This window comes from Aquarana catesbeiana, linkage group LG02 (genome assembly GCF_042186555.1).
Source record: "Aquarana catesbeiana isolate 2022-GZ linkage group LG02, ASM4218655v1, whole genome shotgun sequence".
Lineage (NCBI taxonomy): Eukaryota > Metazoa > Chordata > Amphibia > Anura > Ranidae > Aquarana > Aquarana catesbeiana.
Genome location: NC_133325.1, coordinates 502,064,329 through 502,071,179, shown reverse-complemented (window position 1 = coordinate 502,071,179; position 6,851 = coordinate 502,064,329). Strand labels below are relative to the sequence as shown.

General features: G+C 38.3%; 1 protein-coding gene across 1 annotated transcript in view; it reads left to right on the top strand.

The window, feature by feature from the left end:
* The first annotated feature begins 872 nt into the window (after positions 1–872).
* Positions 873–6,851, top strand: part of LG02H1orf162 (linkage group 02 C1orf162 homolog) — a 98,464-nt gene continuing 92,485 nt past the window's right edge. The window contains exon 1 of the mRNA XM_073615746.1: positions 873–1,004. The gene's annotated coding sequence lies outside the window, so the exon portion shown is untranslated. The remainder of the gene's footprint in view (positions 1,005–6,851) is intronic.

Below are 6,851 nucleotides of genomic sequence, written 5' to 3'. Positions count from 1 at the left end.
CCTTAATATCCATACAAGACCCAAAGGGCCTGGTAATGGACTGTGGGGGGGGGTACCCATGCCGTTTGTCTCACTGATTTTCATCCATATTGCTGGGACCCGACATTACATTAAAGCCACAGGCAGTTTTAAATTACTTTTATTCCTTTAAAAATGTAATTTTGTGCAGGGCATACTATAGACACCCCCAGGTACGATATTAAAAGGAATATTTCACTTTTTTCCCCACTTTAAGCATCATTAAAATCACTGCTCCCGAAAAAACGGCCGTTTTTAAAACTTTTTTTGCATTTATACATGTCCCCTGGGGCAGGACCCGGGTCCCCAAACCCTTTTTAGGACAATAACTTGCATATTAGCCTTTAAATTTAGCACTTTTGATTTTGAACGTTCGAGTCCCATAGACTTCAATGGGGTTCTACAGTTCACACAAAATTTCGGTCTGTTCGCAGGTTCTGGTGCGAACCAAACCGGGGGGGTGTTCGGCTCATCCCTAGTAGACATCAAGTGGACATCATTTCACTGATTATGTGACTTGTGAAGGTAATTGGTTGCACCAGAGATTTTTATGGGCTTCATAACAAAGGGGGTGAATACATACCAACATGACAATAATCCTCTTTCTTTCTGAAAAATATCTTTTTGTATATATTTCTCTAATTTTACTTCACCAACTTAGACTATTGTGTTCTGATCCATCACATATAATTCAGATAAAAAAAAACATTGAACTTAAGGCTGTAATGTAACAAAATAGGTAAAAAGCCAAGGGGGTGAATAATTTTGCAAAGCACTGTAAATTCACCTAAATATTTCGAAATGTATTTGTAACAGATGCAAATGAAAAAAAAGAGAAGTGACAAGAACTGTAACCATGATGTGTGCTGTTTACAGATAGACAGTGGCTTCATGTGACATATCCTCTATGAAATTTCTATCTGCTCTTTTCAAACCATTGGGGTTATCTCCAGGAACAGTCTGAAAAGCCGACAGAGGACTTAATGGTATGAAATTGCTTTCCTAACATTTAGTTATGCAAATTTACATACTACAAATTGTATCGTTAAAGGGAATTTAGGATTCAATAATTATACTAAAGCTAACATGCGCAGTTCTTGAATGCTGGTAAATGGATATCATTGAAACAGCAATCTTTCGCTAGTTCATACAGTAAGTGATGTTTTTATGTATTGTCTTATGCTTGTGTGGAGGTTTTTTTTAGATATACAATAAAATATATGTAATCAGGAACAACTTAAAGGGCTTCTAAAGGCATGGCAGTTTTTACCTTAACCACTTCAGCCCCAGAGGATTTGGCTGCTCAATGACCAGAGCACTTTTTACAATTTGGCACTGCGCTCCTTTAACTGGTAATTGCGCGGTCATGCAATGCTGTACCCAAACAAAATTTGCGTCCTTTTTTTCACAAATAGAGCTTTCTTTTGATGGTATTTGATTGCCTCTGCAATTTTTATTCTTTGCGATATAAACGGAAAAAGACCGAAAATTTTGAAAAAAAAAGATATTTTCTACTTTTTGTTTTTAAAAAAAAATTCAATAAACTCAATTTTAGTCATACATTTAGAACAAAATGTATTCAGCCACATACGTGTCTTTGGTAAAAAAAAAATGTCAATAAGCATATATTTATTGGTTTGCGCAAAAATTATAGCGTCTACAAACTAGGGTACATTTTCTGGAATTTACGCAGCTTTTAGTTTATGACTGCCTATCTCATTTCTTGAGGTGCTAAAAAGGCAGGGCAGTACAACCCCCCCCCCCCCCCCATGACCCCATTTTGGAAAGTAGACACCCAAAGGAAATTGCTGAGAGGCATGTTGAGCCCATTGAATATTTTATTTTTTGTCTCAAGTGATTGAAAAATTACAACAAAAAACAATTTTACACAAACTTGTCACTAAATGATATTTTTGTTCAAACATGGCATGGTGTGGAATTACACCCCAAAATACATTCTGCTGCTTCTCCTGAGTATGGGGATAACACATGTGTGGGACTTTTTGGCCATGTACAGGACCCCAACGCCTTCAGGCTTTCTAAGGGCGTACATTTTTGTTTGAGGATTGTTTAAGGATTTGCATCATTTAATTTACAGAACATGCCCACAACTTTGAAGATGTTTTTTTTTATTATTGTGAAGCTAACAACAAATAGGACAAAATAACAGAAAAAGTCAATGTGCATAACTATTCACCCCCCTAGTCAATACTTTGTAGAGCCACCTTTTACAGCTATCACAGCTCCAAGTCGCTTTGGATAAGTCTCTATGAGCTTGCCACATCTTACCACTGGGATTTTTGCCCATTCCTCCTTGCAAAACTGCTCCAGCTCTTCCAAGTTGGATGGTTTGCGCTTGTGAAAAGCAATCTTTAAGTCTGACCACAGATTTTCCATTGGATTGAGATCTGGGCTTTGACTTGGTCATTCCAACACATGTACATGTTTCCCCTTAAACCAATCACACACAGAGTGGTACAGGTTTTGCTCAAGAATATCCCTGTATTTAGCATCATCCATCTTTCTCTCAACCCTGACCAGTTTCCCAGTCCCGACTGCTGAAAAACATCCCCACAACATGATGCTGCCACCACCATGTTTCACTGTGGGGATGGTGTACTTTGGGTGATGTGATGTGTTGGGTTTGCACCAAACATAGTGTTTTCTATGATGGCCAAAAAGTTCAATTTTCATCTCATCAGACCAGAGCACCTTCCTTCATACATTTTGGGAGTCTCCCACATGCCTTTTTGCAAACTCAAAACGTGCCATTTTGTTTTTTGCTGAAAGTAATGGCTTTCTTCTGGCCACTTTGCCATAAAGCCCAACTCTATGGAGCATACGGCTTATTGTTGTCCTATGTACAGATACTCCAGTCTCTGCTGTGGAACTCTGCAGCTCCTCCAGGGTTACCTTAGGTCTCTGTGCTGCCTCTATGATTAATGCCCTCCTTGCCCCAGTTCGTGAGTTTTGGTGTGCAGCCGTCTCTTGGCAGGCTTGCTGTTGTGCCATGTGTTTTCCATTTGGTTATGATAGATTTGATCGTGCTCCTAGGGATCATCAAAGATTTGGATATTTTTTTATAACCTAACCCTGACTTGTACTTCTCAACAACATTGTGCCTTACATGTTTGGAGAGTTCCTTGGTCTTCATGGCAGTGTTTGGTTAGTGGTGCCTTTTACTTAGGTGTTGCAGCCTCTGGGGCCTTTCAAAAAGGTGTGTATATGTAATGACAGATCATGTGACACTTAGATTGCACACAGGTGAACATCATTTCACTAATTAAGTGACTTCTGAAGGTAATTGGTTGCACCACAGCTTTTAATGGGCTTCATAACAAAGGGGGTGAATACATACGCACATGCCAATTAATAATTTTATGTATATATTTTTTTCATTTACTTTACCAGCTTAGACTGTTGTGTTCTGAACCATCACATATAATTCAGATTTAAAAAAAACATTGAACTAAAGGCTGTAACAAAATAGGTAAAAACCCAAGGGGGGTGAATACTTTAGCAAGGCACTGTAGGTTGTGAGAAATAAAATCACAATTTTACGCCTTTAGAAAGCCTGAAGGCGGTGCTTGGTTTTCGGGGTCCTGTACGCAGCTAGGCTCCCAAAAAGTCTCACACATGTGGTATCCCCATACTCAGAAGAAGCAGCAGAATGTATTTTGGGGTATAATTCCACATATAACCATGCCGTGTTTGAACAATATATCATTTAGTGACAACTTTGTGTAAAAAAAAAAAAATTGCAATTTTCCCAAAACTTGTGGCAAAATATCAAATATTCCATGGACTCAACATGCCTCTCAGCAAAAAGTTTGAAGTGTCTTCTTTCCAAAATGGAGTAATTTGTGGGGGTTTTGTGCTATCTTGACATTTCAGGGCCTCTGAAGCTGTGATAGGTAGTGAGAAAGTAAAATCACCATTTTATGCCCTTAGAAAGCCTGAAGGCGGTGATTCATTTTCGGGGTCCTGTACACGGCTAGGCTCCCAAAAAGTCTCACACATGTGGTATCCCCATACTCAGGAGAAGCAGCAGAATGTATTTTGGGGTGTAATTTCACATATGCCCATGGCATGTGTGCACAATAAATCATTTAGTGACAACTTTGTGCAAAAAAAAAAAATAATTGTCATTTTCCCGCAACTTGTGGCAAAATATAAAATATTCCATGGACTCAACATGCCTCTCATCAAATAGTTTGGGGTGTCTACTTTCCAAAATGGGGTCATTTGGGGAGGGGTTGAACTGTCCTGGCATTTTATGCACAACATTTAGAAGCTTATGTCACACATCACCCACTCTTCTAACCACTTGAAGACAAAGCCCTTTCTGACACTTTTTGTTTACATGAAAAATATTTTTTTGCAAGAAAATTACTTTTACCCCCAAACATTATATATTTTTTAAAGCAAAGGCCCTACAGATTAAAATGGTGGGTGTTGCAATTTTTTTTTTTCACACAGTATTTGCGCAGCGATTTTTCAAACACAATTTTTTTGGAAGAAACACACTTTTTTAAATTTTAATGCACTAAAACACACTATATTGCCCAATTGTTTGATGAAATAAAAAAGATGATCTTATGCTGAGTACATGGATACCAAACACGACATGATTTAAAATTGCACACAAACGTGCCGCGACAAACTACATACATTTTTAAAAGCCTTTACAGGTTACCATTTTAGATTTTTCTTTGCGGTGATACCTCACATGCATGGTGCAATGGCTGTTTACATATGACACCAGACTGACGCTTGCGTTCGCCTTTGCACGGGGGGGACAGGGATGCTTTTTTTTTTTTTTTTTTAATTATTTATTTTGTTTTTGTTTTTTTTTTTGTTTTTTAACTGTTCCTTTCATTTTTTTTTTAGTTTTTTTTTTAAATAATTTTTCATTGTTATCTCAGGGAATGTAAATATCCCCTATGATCGCAATAGGTAGTGACAGGTACTCTTTTTTTTTTAAATTTTTTTTTTGAAAAAATTTCCCAATGGCGCTGTTTATATCTGGCGAAACCTAAGTCATGAAATGCTCGTTGTTTCCGGTTTCTTAGGCCATAGAGATGACTGGAGCCGTTCTGGTCTCTGATCAGCTCTATGGTCATCTAGCGGAACCACCGGCTGCATTCTAGGGTTCCCTGTTGGGACAGGAGTGGGGGGACGTTCCCTCCCACTGCTTGTAAAAGCAGTCTAGAGGCTAATTAGCCACTAGGATTGCTTTTACATGAAAGCCGACCGCTGGCTGAAAAGAATGATACCAAGATGATACCTAAACCTGCAGGGATCATTCTGGTATAACCACTCAAAGTCCAGCAACATACCAGTACATTGCTGGTCCTTGTTGGGCATACATTGTAATGTTCTTTTTTTCATGCAGCCTGTGGGCTGAACGAAAAAAAGAGATTGATCGGTGGGTATGCCCACCATTAGACTACCGCCCTTCATCCACTCACTTCTAATGATGGCCATACATGCACCATTTTTTTTTTTTTAACTGTGGTGGTGAAATCACCTCCTACAGCGATGGAGTCGCCGATTTACGTATCGTGGGAGCAAACGCTGCTAAATAAATCAGTGTTGCAGCTGTATGGCGTACCTGCTAAGCAAATGGTTAACAATAAAACAAAGTAACATTACAGTATAACAGTAAGACATACCATACCTGCAAAGCAAATACAATAAAACAGTAAAAATAAAAAATTTTTAACGCGATCTGTGCCTAAAAAATATATGCCGAAGCATGGGGGCAATCCACCCCTAATGTTAGAGGCAAATTGCCCCTCCACCCCTGCCCCCATGCTTCGGCATATATGCTCTTTTTTTTTTTAACTGTGATGGTGAAATCACCTTCTACAGCGCTGGAGTTACTGATGTACGTGTCGTGAGAGCAAACGCTGTTGCTGTCAAGATAAATAAATCAGCACTGCAGCTGAATGGCGTACCTGAAAACAAAAAATGGTTAACAATAAAACACAGTAAACAGTAAAGTATAAAAGAATTACATACCCGAAAAGCAAACATGATAAAACATAGTAACAATAAAACATTGCATTGTAGACACAGTAAAAAAAAGCAGAACAATAGAGAGAGAATAGAGAGAGAGGACAATAAAAAGACAACTATTTTTTATTTTATTTATATATATATATATATATATATATATATATATAAAAATTTGGTAGAACACACGAACACCGTTAAAGTCTATGGGACACAAACATGAAAAATCAAAAGTGCTAATTTTAAAGGCTTACATGCAAGTTATTGTCATAAAAAGTGTTTGGGGACCCGGGTCCTGCCCCAGGGGACATGTATCAATGCAAAAAATGTTTTTAAAAACAGCTGTTTTTTTCAGGAGCAGTGATTTTTTTAATACTTAAAGTGAAACAATAAAAATGAAATTATTCCTTTAAATATCGTGTCTGGGGGGTGTCTATAGTATGCCTGTAAAGTGGCGCATTTTTCCCGTGTTTAGAACAGTACCACAGCAAAATGACATTTCTAAAGGAAACATTGTCATTTAAAACTGATCGTGGCTGTAATGAATTGTCAGGTCTCGGCAATATAGATACAGATAATTGAAAAAAGAGCATGGCCACCACCCATTACCAGGCCCTTTGGGTCTGGTATGAATATTAAGGGGAACCCCAAATCAAAATAAAAAAAAAATCGTGTGGGGGTCCCCCTAAAATCCATACCAGGCCCTTTGGGTCTGGTATGGATTTTAAGGGGAACCCTGCGCCAAAATTAAAAAAAAATGGTGTAGGCCCCCCCCCCAAAATCCATACCAGACCCTTCTCTGAGCACGCAACCTG